General features: G+C 45.6%; 1 long non-coding RNA gene across 1 annotated transcript in view; it reads left to right on the top strand.

Moving 5' to 3' along the window:
• LOC140911317 (uncharacterized) overlaps window positions 1-18,379 on the top strand; it is a 45,713-nt gene that overhangs the window by 11,557 nt on the left and 15,777 nt on the right. The window contains exon 2 of the long non-coding RNA XR_012158903.1: window positions 10,559-10,632. This is a non-coding gene — a long non-coding RNA (uncharacterized LOC140911317). The remainder of the gene's footprint in view (window positions 1-10,558; window positions 10,633-18,379) is intronic.

The raw sequence follows: 18,379 nt of genomic DNA, 5'->3' as shown, positions 1-18,379 counted from the left end.
TATAGCTGTAAAACTAATCTGAAAAGTTTACAAAATAAATCACTTTAAAAATGTATAGTGTGTATCTTCTAAAAATTAAACCTATATCTATCTCTAAGTTGTGAAAAATATGTATTAAGGTTATAACAGCCAACAAGAATGCACTTTTATGTAGAAATCCATGATTAAATAGAGTCTTCCTGACTAGTGATTTAAATCCACCCTACCTCTCCCTGATAATAGCTAGGGATAGCTGAAGCTCTGAACATCTTGGTTGGTTGGTTCTGGACCTTATTTTCATATTGCTACCCTTCAGACATATAGGATGTCTAGGATTTCATTTGAATCATGTAAAGACTTGTAAATGTTACACTATGATGCAAGTGTAGTATTCACTTTCAGTAAAATGTATAGACAGTATTTTGTCCATATGCATTTACATTAGATTCAGTGTAATACAGAAAACTTAAGGCAGAGACTTACAGAAGTTAAAGAAACCACTTAAATCCTTTAAACATATCCGCATCTCTGTTTCTCAGAGACAAAACACAGACATGCTGTGAGTGGACACACAATGCCCTGGTGCCTTGTGTTTATTTCTCCTCCTTCTCTTTCAAAATGGAGAACTCATCTGTAGTTAACAAGTTTAAGTGCCCATCTGTGTGTCATGCAAAGGTCGGGCTCTCTCCTCAGTTAAATCCCTCAGTAGATCATTCTTGGTTGATAAGAGGTTCAGAAAAACATTTTCCAATAAATAGCCATAATAATAGAGACATTTTCTAATAGTCTAAGGAAATCTTTGGATGTCTGTCAAAAGGCTTCTGTGATGTTTTCTTGGCCAGATCTTTTATAGTTGGTACACATCTGATTGTAATGTTCATCCTTCTTAGTAACTTTACATATTGTGGCGGGGTCAGGCCAGATGGCTACAGGAGAGTGATAGAAGGTAGATATATTAGCCCCAGATTAAGCAGGTCCCTTTTCCCTAAGATAATGGGCTGTTCCAGAACAATCTGGAAGTTGCTGGAACCAATTAAGGCAGGCTAATTAGGACACCTGGAGCCAATAAAGAAGTTACCAGAATCAGTTAGGACAGACAGGCTAATTAGGGCACCTGGTTTTAAAAGGACCTCACTTCAGTTAGTGAGGTGCGTGCGAGGAGCTGGGAGCAAGAAGCTGAGAGTGAATAGGTGTACTGCTGGAGGACTGAGAAGTGCAAGCATTGTCAGACATCAGGAGGAAGGTCCTGTGGTGAGGATAAAGAAGGGGAAGTGGGGAAGTAGCCCAGGGAGTTGTAGCTGTCACGCAACTGTTACAGAAGACACTATAGACAGCTGCAATCCACAGGGCCCTGGGCTGGAACCCGGAGTAGAGGGCGGGCCCAGGTTCCCCCCATCCCCCACTTGATATAAGAGGAGTTGATCTGGACTATGGGTCCCACTAGAGGGGAATGACCTGTCCCCCGACCCATTAGGTGGGCCAGCAGAGACTGCGGGGATTGTTCTCCTCCTTTTCCCCATGCTGGCCAGTGATGAGGTTAGCCAAGTGAATGGCAGGTTTGTGCCACTAACAAAAGGAGCCAAACTGAGGACTGCCATGAACCTCTGAGGCAAGCAGATCCGCCAGAAAGGACAGAACCCAACAAAGCAGAGGAGGAACTTTATCACAATATATTCTTAAGAAAACTTATTGACCTCTTTACAGAGACGATCCACTGGTATTCTGCATCATCATCTATCTTCCTCAAAGAGAAAGAAAGATCCTAACAAAGACTTTTATGACTGTGATGGCCAGAACTGCCCATTGTAGCAGATCAGCTATACTTTGTTTGATTGAAATGATATTGAACAGCGTTTGAAAGAATGCAACTGTCAAGTGAGACTATTGTTGTTCTTAATATTTCTTCTGCTGTTGTAAAACAGATGAAAGACACTTGACTGCCACTGAGATGTGAGTAAGAACAGACAGGGTTTCTGGGAATCTGTAAGGAAGCTTGACTGCCAATTGTCTGGTTAATGTAGTGTACAATACTAATAATACTTCAGTAAAACATGGAAAATACCACACTCTTTGCCAATCACAAGATGGTATATCAACCACATTGTGCTTCAAGCCAAGTACAACTGTCTGGTGTCTGCGCCAGGGGGCTGAGTGAGCATGAAGAGCATTGTTTTTTAATAGAACTCAAAGTGATCTCGATAAATTGGAGAATTTAAACAGAGGAAATTCTATTAAAGCAAATGCAAAGTACTACACTTAGGAAGGGAAAAATCAAATGTACAAATACAAAATGGGAACAAACTGGCTAGGCTACAGTACTGCAGAAAAGGATATGGGGATTATAATGGATATGAGTCAGTAGTGTGAGGCTGTTGCAAAAAAGATAGATGTCATTTTGGACTATATGGGCATAATGATTGGAGTCCCACAGGGATCAGTTTTGGGTCCAGATCTGTTCAATATCTTCATCAATGATTTAGATAATGGCATAGAGAGTACACTTACAAAGTTTGCGGACAGTGCCAAGCTGGCAGGTTGCAAGTGCTTTGGAGAATAGGATTATAATTCAAAATGATCTGGACAAACTGGAGAAATGGTCTGAAGTAAATAGGATGAAATTCAATAAGGAAAAATGCAAAGTACTCCACTTAGGAAGGAACAATCAGTTGCACACATACAAAGTGGAAAATGAATGCCTAGGAAGGAGTACTGTGGAAAGGGATCAGGGGGTTGTAGTGGACCACAAGCTAAATATGAGTCAACAGTGTAGTACTGTTGCAAAAAAAGCAAACATCATTCTAGGATGTATTAGCAGGAGTGTTGTAAGCAAGACACGAGAAATAATTCTTCGGCTCTACTGCATGCTGATTAGGCCTCACTTGGAGTATCATGTCCAGTTCTGGGCGCCACATTTCAGGAAAGATGTGGAGAAATTGGAGAAAGTCCAGAGAAGAGCAATAAATATGATTAAAGCACTAGAAAACATGACTTATGAGGGAAGATTGAAAAAATTGGGTTTGAGCTAAATGCAAGGGTTTGTCCCAAGCTTGTGTAAGTCTTTTGGGCAGTTGAGGCTACATAGGGTAAGAAAATGAAGACTCCTTGGGTGGTTCAGAATCTCCCGATGAGAAGAAAGCTAATACCTGTTCCGGATATGGTACCATCAGTGCGGCTGGAGGGAAGTTGTAACTCGAGGAAGGAACAGGCGATAAATGTATTCAAGTGGTTGACTCTCCTGAGTGTTATGATATTGCTGGAAAGGAATGGACCCTATGGAAGGGATTCTGGATCCAACAGTGCAAAGATGTCCTATGAAGTGGCATGGTATTCAGTTTTTCCTGGTGTGAAAGGGGTTGTCTCTGCTTAGACCACTGGAGCCAGAGAGAGTACTGTTGAAAACAGTGCCACGGATAGGCGATGAATGGTCTTAATCAGTGCCAGTGGATTCCAAGGGTTGGGAGGTGCCAAGGGTGACAGTACCAGTGGATCACATTCTGGTACCAATGGATCCTGATGTTTATGGGCTTTTTTGTTAAGCCTTGGGGACTTAAAACGTACTAAGTCTGCTTGGACTGAGATGCTGGGCTTGCTCAGAGCCAAATCAGATTTCTTTGAAGTGGATTTGGAGGAAGACTTGGTCTCATTATGACAGTGCTTCCTGTGTTCCCGAGAAGATTCCGCCAGGGGTGTCTGAGGGTAGATTCTCTGGCACCAGCGTTGGACTTAGCAGCAGGAGGCTTACCTCTTGCTGAATCAGGTCAATATAGGGGGCGGGGAGTTCCCAGCCTGGGTCTGATGGAGGCCATATGGTCTTTTCCATGAGGCATTTCCAAAGGTGGAGTTCCTGTCCTTCTCGGGTATGGCTGGGGAATGAGCAGCAAATACTACACCTCACTGCAGTGTGAGCTTCCCCAAAGCCATACAGGCAGCGCTGGAGGTTGTTGTGACCGAGAAGGATCATGGCCAGGAAGCACAGAGTTTAAAGCCTATAGTCCAATACCCGCACAGGGTATGGGGTGGGGAAGGGGAAGTGTTCCCCTGTAGATTAATCCAGCACTAAAACTATGGAATCATTAAAACTGTTAACTGTACAAGATGCTAAAACAAAGTTAAATATTCTCTTCAGGGATGAAGCTACAGATAGGTTCCAACCTGGACCATGTGGCAGTGAGAAGGAACTGGAGAGGCGGTTGGTCAACCCCGCTCTTTATTCCCTCAGTCAGAGGCACAAGGTGAACGAGGGTGCATGCGTGGACCAACCGACACTACTTTCAAATCCTCTGGTTCCGGGCACACAGGTGATATGTGTAGCCCACAGTGGAATACAATAGGGACCATCACTCAAAGAAGAAAAATACGTTATGAAAATGGGTCATGTCTAAGATACATTTTCATTGCTTTTAGGGCATGTCCTACCTATATTCAATATTCTCAAAGCCACACATACCTTGTAGTTCCATTGACATAAATGTGAAGGATGCTGGGAGCTCAAGGCTTATATATGGCAGCATTCTCAAATTCAACAAGTGTCACAGCATCGGTTGCACTTGATTTGGAGGTTGTCTCTGCAATCAAAGGTTAGGGACTTCTGAGCTTTTAAATTAACAACAACAACAATCTAGACAGCCGTACTAGCCTCAAAAAAATAAAAACCAAAAAAACCCCACCATGGATTGTTGATAATGTTCCCTTTAATTTTTTCACCCATGTGTGGAATAAATTTTGTTATTTGCACCAAGGTAATGTGCGGAATCTGCACCACCAGTAGAAACAAAAAACCTAGATATATATTTTTTAAAAGTTACCAGTAGGGATAATTACTCCAGCCAGGACAGGTTAGGCATTTTAGAACTCACTGGTCAAATAATTAAAATATAAAAGTGTAATAAATTTTATGAAAGAGAAATAAAAATTATGAAATGCATAGACCAGTCAAAACACTAAAATAACACACGTTGAAAGATAAAATTACAGAGAATATATGTGCACTGCAGGAAGTACCAAGTAACAACAACAATAATTAAGTAGGTGTTGGGAGATGTGTGATACAGAGACTCTGTGTGTGTGTGTGTGTGTGTGTGTGTGTGTGTGAGAAAAAGACACACACACAGTGTGACACAGAGACTGTATGCACGCATGGGACACACAGACTGTGTGAGAGCGTGCACACAGGAGGGTTGGAACAGTGTATGTCGTGGGGGTGCTGAGAGCCATTGAACCAGACTGTAAACCCTGTATATAATGGAAGCCACTTCAAACCAGGGCAGCACCCCTAGTTCCAGCACCTCTGCCTGCGTGCATGCGTGAGAGAGATTGTATGTGCTGATTGCTGGGGAAGTCTCAGAGACTATGTGCTGTCTCTTTAAGGCTGTTACTCACCAGAAGGCTTGTTCAGACCTTAGAGCTGCCGCAAGTCCTGAGCCCTGTTCCCTTTCCCCTGCTCTGTGGAGATGGGGTACAGGGGCTGGAAAACACTCTGATATCAGCACCTGCTTCCCCCCAGCTCTGCACAGCCAGCAGGAGGGTCCTGGGAGAAGCTGCAGGAGCAATTTGGCTGCAAAGCAGTGGGAAGGAGGAGCACCTGAAAACATGCTGCCGGATGTGCGTGGCTCTGCTAATCAAGTGGGCAGTGCTTGAATCTCTCCTAGGAGGCCGCCCAACCACGCAGCTTAGAGGGAACACAGGTTATTGACCTGATTCCACTCGAGCTTTGATGCTCAGTTTTGTAGGGTATAGGAATGTCTCTGGGTACCGCACACTCCTGAAATACTGATACCTGGATCCATCTAATCGTCTTCATTGCCCAGCCCTTGCCAAATCTGGAAAGATGTGCAATCTGTGGTCCTGGAAAAGAAGCTGTTCACTATCATTAGCATTTCTTGGATGGTCTAGGGGAAGTCACTTAATTGCTTGCTGCCTCAGTTTCCCCATCTATAAAGTGTGGCTAATACTTGAAAAATAACTGGGATTTCAATAAGACTTAATTCATCAAAATGATGAATTAAAGTGCTGCAATTCTTCAGATGGAAGGCACTAGATAAGTACAAAATAGTAGTAGTATAAGAAATTATTCTGGTAGCTATATGTCCTAATGCTTGCAGACAGTTCATATAATACTGATTCCTTATAATTCCATATTTCTGTTCCAGCATATAAACTTGGTATTACTTCAGATATACTAACAAACTACTTTGGGGCCATTTCCATCTCTACCCACTTGGAGATATAACAAACTTAGGTTATCCTATTAAAGTATTCTCTCGTGATTCCCCTTTTTAAAATGCATTGAAACGTTATCTTAATTCCAGCAGTCTACACCTTCCTCAGCCTACTGCATTCCTTTTTAATCATCATCTGTTCTTCCAGCATTTCTAATCTTCCTCACAGCTTTTTGTGGTTTATTTTAAAGCCTTTTCTGGTTAACAGTGTTGCTTTTTAAGTCCAGCAGGGTGCTTTTAAGAAACTTTAATGGCTAAAAGTATTTTTTATCCTTCTATCTTAAGAAGCTCTTCCTTTAAGCCTGTTTGTGATCAGCTAGCCAAGAAAGAGGGGCTGTCTCCCTGGGTTTCTTGATAGTAATAACTTCATCATTAAAGTACCTTCCAAAGACATAGCCTCAGGTTGCTAGTAGTTCATTATTCTTGCCATTTTTAGACTAAACTTTCTTTACATGACTTGCAACTAGATCAGAAATTCCCCAACCCCCTTCCTAAAATAAGATTTCCATACATATACCCATATTACAGATATACGAGGCCTTTCCCTTTAAAGGAGATTTGGTCACACACAGCCTGTCCTGCACCACTGAAGTCCAAAGGCATTTTGCTATTGACTTCAATGAAAGCAGAATCAGGTCCATAATACTTTACTAATATTCACGCTTGTATGTATAGCAACCTTTTAGTAAAGGAACTGAAAGCATTTAATTAATATTTAGCAACTCACCCTGTAATGTATTATTCTCCACGTTTTACAAATGAGTAAAATGAGGCACAGGCTAAATTAATTGATCAAAGCCACATACTGAGCCCTTTTCAGAATCTGGCACAGAATTCAGGAGTCCTGGTTCCCAGTATCTGCTGCTATCATTAACTCAACATTATGTCTTCCCTGCTTGTAAGAATTTGCCGCAAAACAAAGTGGGAGGAGAGGAGAGGAGAAATCCTATCTCCCAAAAGGGAGTAAGTGGATTAGACATTTTTGGATCATCATTGCCTCCTCAAATCAGGCAACTTCTTTGGAGGTTCAGTTTTTGATGTGGTAAAAGCTGAGGTCCAACTACAATGTTCCTGTACCTATTCCAGCTCTGAACATGTGAGCATTTCTGATAATTATCAAGTTTTGTCTCCATATCTATTTTCACATAGTGCCCGTATCTGGAAATCAATGGATTGCGTGACTGAAATGGCTTTGAATAAATAATAAAATCCACAGGAAATCTACTCTGCCAATAAAATTGTCTGGCTTAGGTCTTAAATAACTGGACTTCTTTGGAGTGAAATTGATCATGCTCTTGCTTTTGACCATAACATTTTGAGTTATGGTAAAACAAAGTAATGATGTTTTCTGTGTAGCTTTCAAATCAGTAATAGTCCAGGGTTTTAAAAAACCTGCTGTTCAAAAGGTCTTTAAATCCCATTTTAAGCACAGTTTTACAGAGTCTCAAATCTAGTTTGAAAATTGTTATAATTGCAATTTTAATGAATTAAACTATAAATGTTCCCTAGGTGGCATAAGAGCCAAGTTGAAGTCCCTGCTCCAATGACTAATTATTTATAGAGACTATATAGCTTCTACAGGAGAAACCCATTCCAGCATAACCATTAGCACAGTGGTTAAGGCACCCTTTTAGGAATGGGGAGATTCCAGTAGGTGGATTCAAACCTGGGTCTTCCACATCTCAGGTGAGTACTCTAACCACTGGGCCAGTACTACTATTTTATATGTGAGTGTAGTCATTTAAAAATGCCTGGACACAAAACAGTTTAGATTGAACAAAACACTTCATTTCATCTGCAATGGACTTTTTCAAGTCACTGAAGTTTGGATTCGGTTCAACACAATCTGAATTTTTGGGGTTTTTTTCAGAACTGCCAGAGAACCAAAAGAGAAGGCCACTTACCTGTAATTGGAGGTTCTTTGAGATGCATGGTCCCTAACTGTATTCCACATGTGGGTGCACTATGCTATGTGCCAGAGTCTGGAAGCATTTTTTAGCAGTGTCTGTTGACTCGCACATACATGGTGCCTTTCCTCATGTTCCCAGCCGAAGATATAATGTAGTGCGGGTCAATGCCTCTCCAGTTTCCTCCTTACTGTAATGGAATCCAGTCTGAAGCAGAGGGAATTGAAGGGCAGGTAGTGGAATACAGATAGAGACCACACATCTCAAAGAACCTCTAGTTACTGGTAAGTAACCTCTTCTTAGTTCCTACGTGTATTGTATACATGGATGACTCACGAGCAGTGATCAGCATGGAGGTGGGTACGAGGATGCCGGTGGATGAAGTGTGGTCTACAATACAGCCTGGCCCACAGCAGCATCTGTGACTGCTGCTTGTGTGATGGCGTAGGTGTGTCGTGAACGTGTGGATGGCACACCATGTTGCTGCACGAAAGATGTCTTGCCAGGACATTTCAGCCAGTGAGGCCAATATGGCAGCTTGCACTCACGAAGAGTGTGCCATGATTCTATCAGCCAGGGGTATGTTGGACTGGATTCATGGATGCACCCCAAGATCCATTGGAGATGCAGGGTCTGCCATTATGACCGTGAGTTCACTGACTCGTCTGGCTGAGGTAATGGCTACTAAGAAAGTCACTTTCATTTAGAGGTAGGAGAGGGAGCATATTGCTTGCGGCTCAAAGGATAGCTTTGTGAGGGCAGAAAGAATAAGACTAAGATCTCATGGTGGTGTGGGAGTCAGTATTGGTGGAAAAGTGATGAGTAAACCTTTCATGAGGCAGATAGTGGTGGGTAGTAAACACTAAGGCTCCATCCACAGGAGGGAGAAAGGCACTGAGTGCTGCTAGGTGAACTGAAAAAGAATTGAGGACCAGGCCTTATGTCTTCAAGGTGAGGAGGTAGTGGAGGATGACTGGAAGAGACACTATGCTCAGTGACTGGCTGTGAAGCCTCTCCATTTAGCTCGGTAGCAGGCTCTGGTGGATTCTCTCTGCTCTGGGTAAGGATTTGTCAAACCAGGGTAGAACATGCACGGTCTACCCTCTATGCCCACCCAAATCCAAGACTGGAAGGTGAAGAGGGCCCAAAATGGGGGGAAAGGCATAGTGGAGGTCGCCTGTCCAGGGGAGGAGAAGAGCACAGCCCTGAGAGCCCTCCCCTAGTGCTTCACCTGAGCAATAGAGGGGCAGCTTTCTGTTCTTATCAGTAGCAAAGAGGTGTCATGGGGGGGACTCTTTGTGCCCCACTTCATGAAGAGATACATGAGCATGGTGTTGTGTAGCTCCCACTTGGGATTGAGGTAAGGCATCCTGCTGAGGTGTCGGCCAGGGAATTGTGGGTACCCAGTAGGTAGGCGACTTGAAGTGTCATGTGGTTCTTGATGCACCAGTTCCAAAGCCAGATTAACTCTGAGCAGAGGGTACCACCCTGCTTGTTGATATATACTATTGCTGCAATGTTTTTGGAGAGCAGTTGAACACGGAGGGATTGAATGAGCAGGAGGAAGGCCTCGCATGCCAAACAGACTGCCTGCAGTTCCAACAAGTTTATGCGCATCCTGGCTTCCCATGGCAGCCACACACCCTGAGTTGTGTGGTGGCCTAGGTGGGCTCCTAACCCACCAGGGAGGTGTCCGTTGTGGTGGTCTGTAGTGTGGGATGGGAAAAGGGGGTGCCAATCATGACCTTGGAGGGATTAGACCACCATATGAGGGAGGACAGCCCCGTCTCGGGAAGGCTGACCTTGGAGTCTATATGGTCTCTGTTGGGTCTGCAGATGGAGAGGAGCCAAGCTTGAAGACAATGCACATGGAGATGTGCATGTGGTGTCACATAGGTGCAGGCTGCCATATGTCCAATGAGAAAGACAGTGGCAGACCATGGTTTGAAATGCATGTCCACGATGAGAGATGTCAGTGCTGTAAAGCAGTCTGCCAGCAGAAAAGCCCTGGCCACAATGGAGTTGAGTTCCACTCCAATTAAGGGTATCATCTGTGAAGGTGTCAACATTGACTTTTCCTCATTGATGTAGATACCTAGGGATGCCAAGAGTCTGCTAAGACAGAGGATTGTGGAGATTTCTTCCTGTCCTGATAGTGCCACAAGGAGTCAGTCATCGAGGTAGGGCAATACCGAGTAGCCGAAAGGGCACATCTAGGCCGCTACCACAGAAAAGACCTTTGTGAACGTTCATGGTGCTGTCGCTATGCCTAATGGGAGGACCTGAAACTGTTAATGTTGGTGCCCTACCTGAAAATGGAGGAACTTGTGGTGGGCTGGGTGAATGTCCAGATGGAAGTATGCATCTTTCATGTTGAGAACTGTGAACTAGGCTCCCTGGAGTAAGGAGGGGATAATCGATGTCAGTGTGACCATACATAATTTTGACTTTCAGATAAACAGTGTTCAACTCCTGAAGATCTAGAATGGGGCGATGCTCTCTGCCCTTCTTCATGATAAGGAAGTAAGGTGAGTAGAAGTCTTGCCTGCTATAATGAGGTGGGACAGGCTCTCTCTCCCCCTTGAGGAGCAGAGCATCTGCTTTTTGTTGAAGGATCAGTTGATGGGATGAGTCCCCATGGCTGGGGTGCCGGGAACGAGAAGAACTCGATGTCATATTGGTGATGGGTGATCTCCAGTACCCAACTGTCCATGGTGATCTTGCCCCAGTTGTGAGCGAATAGGGCAAGACGGCCCCCAAAGATGGTATGCAGTGCTGCAGGTGGCATCAGTGGAGATTCGTACGTCTTGACCTGCAGGTCAAAACTGTGGGTTGGTCTGCTGCTGGGACAGGGTCGAAGAGGTGATTGTGGCAGAGGCAGGGAAGCGAGGCTGCTGTGATGGGTGTCACTGACATGAGGGGCTCTTACTGGCGCTGATTGTAGGGCATGTGTGGGCACGGATGGAAAGGTTTGGTTTTTGCTATCTGCATCTTGGGACCAGAGTATATATACCAAAGAACCGTAATATGGTTTGAGCCTTCAGTGTGTGGAGGGATTCGTCCATGTTATCATGGAACAGCTTGTTCTCATCAAAAGGGAGGTTCTCAATTGTATTTTGGACCTCCCTGGGAAAACCGGACAATTGTTGCCACGATTCTCGTCACATAACGGCCCTGGTTGCTAGAGAGCGAGAGGACATATCGGCTGTGTCCACTGTTGCCTGAAGTGCAACCTTAGAAACCAGTCGCCCTTCATCTAGCAGCACCTGGAATTGCTGCTGGTGCTCTAGTGGCAGCTTGTTCTTGAACTCTGCTAGCCTGTTGTAGTTGTTAAAGTCATATTTAGTTAGCAGAGCCTGATAGCTGGCAATGCAGAACTGTAGTCGTGCAGAAGAATAAACCTTCCTGCCCAGCAGGTCCAGTCTTTCAGCTGCCTTGTCTGGAGGAGTAGACTTTTGTGACTGCCGCCATGCCTGTTCCGCAGCTGCTTGGACAACCAGGGAGCTGGGTGGGTAGGTGGGAGAAAAGAAAATCCATCCCTTTAGCAAGCACAAAATATGTCCTCCCTGCTCACTTAGGTGTTGATACAGAACATTGCCATGGTGTTGTCTGTCATCACTGATATACATCTCCCAGTCAAGTGGGCTCAAAGTCTGACATGCCAAGTGTACCACTCTCAGCTCCCTGACATGGATGTGGAGAGTGTGCTCTGCTTGAAATCAGAGGCCTTGTGTCCTGAGGTCTCTCCGGTGTGCCTCCCAACCCAAGTCTGATGCGGCCATAATCAATATGAGAGTTGGCTGGGGGCTGACAAAGGGGACCCCTGCACACACTAGCTGTGGATCGAGCCACCACAGAAGGGAGTCAAGGACTGGGTGAGGCAAAGTCACAACCCTGTCCAAACTGTTCCTGACCAACAGAAACACTGAGACTAGCCATGATTGAAGCGGCTGGAGTCTAAGGCTGGCATGTTGCACCACGTAGGTACAAGCGGCCATGTGTTCCAGGAGTTTGAGGCAATTCCTTGCTGTGGTGGTGGGGAACTGCCTGGGACTCTGAATGTCATCGCCCGGGGCCCGGAACCTTGATTCCGGTAGGTACGCCCTGGCCTGGTTTGAGTCCAGCACTGCCCCAATGAACTCTATCCTCCGATCGGGGGACAGAGTTGACTTCCCCGTGTTCAGGAGAAGGCCCAGTTTTATGAATGTTGCAATGATGAATTGACTTGTGCCTCCTCTTGAGCCCTGGAGCAGCCCTTGATCAGCCAGTCTTCGAGGTACAGGAACACCTGTATGCAGTACCTGCGCAGAAACGCAACCACGACTGCCATGCATTTGGTAAATACTTGAGGCACTACTGACAGGCCAAACAGAAGGACTCTGAACTGGAAGTGGTTGTTGTGCACCACAAACCTGAGGTATTTTCTGTGGGACGGTGTGATTGCTATATGAAAGTACACGTCCTTCAAGTAGAGGGTGGCATATCAGTCCCCTGGATCCAAGGAAGGGATGATGAAGGCCAAGCAGACCATTCAGAACGTGAGTTTCTCCATGAACTTGTTGAGCTCTCGCAGGTCTCGGATGGGTCTGAGCCCGCCTTTGGCTTTTAGTATTAGGAAATACTGGGAATAGAAGCCCTTGCCCTTCTGCTCCTGAGGAACCTCTTCCACTGCTCCCAGCGACAGGAATGATTGCACCTCCTGTATGAGGAGTTGCTTGTGAGAAGGGTACCTGAAGAGGGATGGGGAAGGGGGGTGGAAGGGCGGGAGGGTAGAGAATTGGAGTAAATAGCCCCTCTCTACCATGTGGAGCACCCAGCGGTCCAATGTAATACGGGCCCATGCATGGTAGAAAGGGGATAAATGGGACGAAAAGGTAAGGTGGGGTGGATGGATCTAGTCTTTGCACTGGTGCATTGCCCCCAGGTGCACCTTCGGTTTTGGGCTTAGAAAGGATTTAGACTGGCCAGAACCCTGGCCAGAGGCGGGATGAGGTCTCTTCCTTGAGTTCCTATTTCTCCTGCATGACCCTTCCTGCCTACCCTGAGGTTGATAATTCCTCTGAAGGGCCTGGGATCTAAAGTACCTCTGTTGGGTGGCAGTGGTGTGGAAGCCCAGGGACTTGAAGGTGGCTCGACAGTCCATGAGGCTGTACAGACGAAAGTCAGTTTTCTTGGAAAACAAAGACTGACCCTCAAAGGGGAGGTCCTGGATGTCTGCTGCACCTCGTATGGAAGGCCAGAGACCTATAGCCGGGAACTCCTCATGGCCACCACTGTTCATAGGGAGGAGTTCTGCAAATTTTTGCATGGCCCCCCACGTATTATAATTGTACCTGCTAACCACTACTTGATGGTTAGTGATACGGAGCTGCAACAGCCCTGGGGAATAGATATTCCTCCCGAAGAAATCCAGTTTTTTGACCTCTTGATTCTTGGGAGAAGGCCCCTGGTAGCCCCGTTGCTCACACTGGTTGGTCATGTCCACTATCAGGGAAGCAGGCTGGGGGTGTTTGTAAAGGTGTTCATACCCCTTTGAGGGGACAAAGTATCTCCGCTTGTACCTCTTGGTGGTAGGTGGCAATGAGGATAGGGTCTGCCACAGTGTCTTCATGACATCGCTGAGGGTTTTAATCAGCAGCAGTGCGATACGGGATGGCCCTGGAGGGGAAAGGATGTCGACCATTGGGTTGGCCTCCACCACCTCAGGTTTAATGTTCAGGTACTGGGCCACCCATCTCAGCAGCTGCTGTAGGACCCTCCTGTCCTCTAAGGCTGAAGCAGTTGCTCAGCCAGCCACCACCTCATGTGGAGATGAGGAGGAAGAGATGGAGGCTGGTACCAGAGCCTGCTCCGTCCTCAGCCCCTCTGGGGTTCCTAGGAGCAAGGAACACTGGAACTGCGGCTGGTGCAGCTGGCGGTGCCGCAGATGGAGCTGTGAGTGGTGCTGAGGATGATGAAGCAATCGGTGCAGAGATCATCGACATCAGTGCAGCGGCCGGATGGGTCCCCTGCAGCAGTGCGGAGGGCATGTGTGGTGGCCCAAAGGATGTGTAGGCTACCGACGCTGTCTGGAACCATGGCTCTGGTGATAGGCCCAGGGTGTCCAGAAGGGCCACTGAGGAGCCTGCCACTGTCCTGGCCACTGTTCTGAGTAGGGCTGTCAGTCACGGCGAGGAGCGGGATCTTCTGCTCCTATTGGAGCACGAAGATGCTGCTTCTGACTCGGAGGTCTCCAACTGTGAAGACCATGGAAGAGCGGAGCCACTCGGCATCTGTAAGTGATGCCATGTGCGGGACTAGAGCGGCTCCCCCACACGGGCCACTGGTTTCAGGGGTCAGCACACCGGGGATGATACCCTCATCACTGCCAGAATCGCCAGCTCACCCACAGAGTGGATTGGGCCAGGAACCGGTACCAGCAACCTCTCCCACCTTGGAGGGGAGGGTAGCACTGTAAGCACCAGGAGGTCCGATGCCACTTCAAATGCTTCTGGCATTGAGCGAAACTGTAGGTCCTCGTGGTGGCAGACTGGCAAGCGCTGCAGGTCCGGACTCAACTGGACCCCTCTTGGGGCAGGAGTTGATGGAGGCCCCACCGATTGGGCACCCAATGGGGGCTTGCTAGCCACCTGGTCAGAGAGCACCTTCTTTTGGCCTTCTTTCTTTTCTGGGGCATGGGGAGGGAGACTGGTGTCTGACCAATGCCTGGGACCTGTGCACAGCTCTGTGGTGGTGCCGAGGGTCCTTAGAGAGTCCTTCCTCGGCACTGGCTCATGCGTCAATGGTGCCAGAGCGCTGCACACCAAGGAGGTGGCACTTGGGGCCGGGTCTGCTGCGCCAGGGTCTGACTGAGGCTTAAGTGCTGCCTCCACAAACAGAACTCGGAGGCGCTGTTCTCTGTCCTTGAGGGTCTGGGGCGAAACCCTCTACAGATTTTACAATGGGTTCTAATGTGACCCTCCCAAAGACACTAAGCACGAAATGTGCAGGTCACTTCTTGGCATAAACCTGCCCTAGTCTGAGCACGGCTTAAAGCCCGGGGACCGAGGCGTACCCTAGACCTGGGGAAAACGTGTGTGTGTGGGAATCCCCAAAGAAAACTTCTGAGAAAACTAGCTATACTAGCGAAACTACTACTGAATCTAACTATACACACACAATACTGCGAAACATGCGCTTGCCAAGGCAAGAGCAATGGGGAGTTCCAGCTAGCTGTCACAGGCGGTAAGAAGGAACTGACAGGGGGTCAGGTTGGCAGGGCATAATGTGGAGCGCCATGATGGCGCAACTCCAGGGGGCGCCCAGGCCAACCCTACGGATACTGCTAGGGGAAAAAAATCTTCCAGTTGTCATGCATGCAACGCGCACACCTGATTGGAAGAGACATGAACAAGCACTAGAAGAAAAACTAAACTAACTATACTAACTTAGCTACCTAACACTAAAAAGAACTATATACAACTACTTACAACAAAGTAAAAGTGAGTCACTCTTTTAGAAAAGTATGAACGTGAAGGCACAGGAGTTCCGACCTGGGCCATGCAGCTGTAAGAGGGAACTGGAGAGGCGTTGACCTGCACTACCTCCTATACCCTAAACTGGGAGCACGAGGAGATGCACTATAGATGTGCAGGTCAACGGGCACTACTAAGAAGTGCTTCCACATGTGGAATACAGAGAGGGACCACCACTCAAAAGAAGATCATCAGTTACTTTCCCAACTCTGGTCATAATGCAGTAATTACAACCCATAGTCAGAAATCACAGGTGAACTACCGAGTCCTACTATTCAAATTAACCAAGGTTGTTTTCAAGTTTTTCAGAATTAAAATGTATGGGAGGGAATATCAACTTGGAAGCTCTATCTGTTCAAGTGTGATTTTTAATCTTTAGGTGTACCAGACCAAACTATGAAAATAGCCTTTCAACATTGCCAGAAGCTGTAGCAGTTAATAATTGAAACATCACTTTCATAATTGCTTCCTAGTTTTCTCCCAGGGCATTTACTTCAGATTATCACCACTGAATAACTGTTACATTTTTTTCAGTATTTCATTGAAGAATATAACTTTCTGAAATGAAAGAAGCTTGACTTGCAGCTGAATTACTGTTGGCAGAAATTAACTTCCAGAGTAAACCTCTTCTCCATATTCAAGAGCAATTGTTGATTCCCCTGTTGAGAGTAAAGGTACTTGTGAAGATTGATCCAATATGCTAAAAAAAATGGCATGATAAGAACATAAGAATGGCCATACTGGGTCAGACCAAAGGTCCATCAGCCCAGTATCCTGTCTACCGACAGTAGCCAATGGCAGGTGCCCCAGAGGAAGTGAACTTAACAGGTAATGAACTAGTGATCTCTCTCCTACCATCCATCTCACTCTCTGACAAACAGAGGCTAGGGACACCATTCCTTACCCATCCTGGCTAATAGCCATTAATGGACTTAACTTCCATGAATATGATGTTAGAGCCTGCTGATAATACTTTCAGAACATATATTTTACCATCACTTAATTGCAATTCAGAAGTTTTTCCAAGCTTCTTTCACACGTCAATAACTTCAGCAGTTGAACTTGAATTTTTCTGTATACAATCAAGTGACACTGTTACTGGCTTCAATATGTGGGGCAACTCTGCAGCATACCTATTTAGATCAATATTTGTTACCTTATGGCAAACAAGAGACAATATCCTATCTATACTCTTCAGATTTTCATTAGCTTGGACCACTCTGAAACATGAACTTCTAGGCACTCACTTCATCAGTCATGACAAATGTACTACCACCTTCCTATTCATACTTGGCAGCTGCAAAGTGGTTGTTGCAAATCAGTTTAATCACAGTATGAGCTCAGATATTCAGTAAGATTAGAAATGTTCAGAACAGCCATATATTAATTTTTCTTGTAAAGCTCTCCCATCTTAGCCCTACTAGAGGCATAGTCTGTCAAGTCACAGTGCACTTAAAATGAACAGGTGTGAGACACAATGTATCTCCACTGACTGTAGTCAAATACTCAGATGAATGTGGTTGATTGGAGTTATCAGTGTTTGTCACCACAAATAAGCAGCTCCTTCCCCTCAGCAGTTACTATACACAAACAGTAGGTTTATTGTAAATGTTATTCCACCCATTTATATTTATATACAGGCACTCACTGGACCTTTTTTAAAAACACTTTGTCATCTCCTTTTCAAATGCTTCTTTGAAGTGGTGTCCAGTCTCCACAAATGCTGATTTAAATAAAAATGCAGTTTAAAAAAAAATCAGTATTTTTAATCAATCTTTGTCTCAACCAAATGCTCAATCCCAGCAGTTATAGCAAAGCCATCCTATAAGTGCAAGAAAATATCCCCAGTCGAGATTTCAGAGCAGTCTAGGGGATTTCAACATACCTAAACCCATGGAAGAAAACCCCCAGATTGCTTGTAAAATTCAAAATGGGAAAAAAAAGAAAAAACCCCAAACCTTTAAAAGAAATGAGCCGTTAGGGAGTCTGGCCTGTTCGCCATATTTATGTATTCTGTCCTCACTCACTCTCGCCCCACCCAATTTACAACAGCACTCAACTGTAACTTCATCCCTTAACATTCATGTATGAACAAATTATTGGATTATAAAATCTCCATTAATCTCTGTCTCCGTTCCTTTCCTGCCTCCTGGCAGAACTCTATTGCAAGTCTGAATAGCACAACTCAATGCAATCCAGTCCCTTAGCCCTTCTCCAGCTTCTGGCCCTCCACATTCCCACTCCCACATCTCCTCCTCCCCAAACTGTTCACAGTCAGCAGCAAGTCAGTTTATATTTCTGGAAATTTAAAAATAATTTTAAACATTGCTCTGTAGATATGGGAGAACAGTTCCGTTCAAGCATGGGCCAATCTGTAGATCAGTTAAAAAAAGGGGAGGAAAAATAAAAACCAAGAAAATATTTTGTATTCTACATTTCAAGGCCACAGATCTTTGTGCAGGACATTTCTCTTCCCCAGCCTAAAATACAGACCAAAGACCAAAACAACAACGGACAGTTTCAGTTTCCTCTCCCTCCTTATCTGAAACAAGCAGTCTTCAACGTGCATCTGCCCTTTCCCCCCAAACAGTAAAGAAAGCACTTTCCTAGCAAGACAGACAGACAGAGAAAAACAAAAACAGCTGGAGTGGTAGAGCAAGCCATTCTGGAGCTATGATGAACCAAAAGAGTTAAAGAATTTTTGTTAAAAGTCAATGGGGGGCGGGGGGGGGGGGAGAATGTGAGCATCATTACTTTAACA

Source organism: Lepidochelys kempii, chromosome 5 (assembly GCF_965140285.1).
Source record: "Lepidochelys kempii isolate rLepKem1 chromosome 5, rLepKem1.hap1, whole genome shotgun sequence".
Classification (NCBI taxonomy): Eukaryota; Metazoa; Chordata; order Testudines; family Cheloniidae; genus Lepidochelys; species Lepidochelys kempii.
Note: the sequence above shows the minus strand (reverse complement) of the source record. Positions and strands in the feature narration are given on the sequence as shown.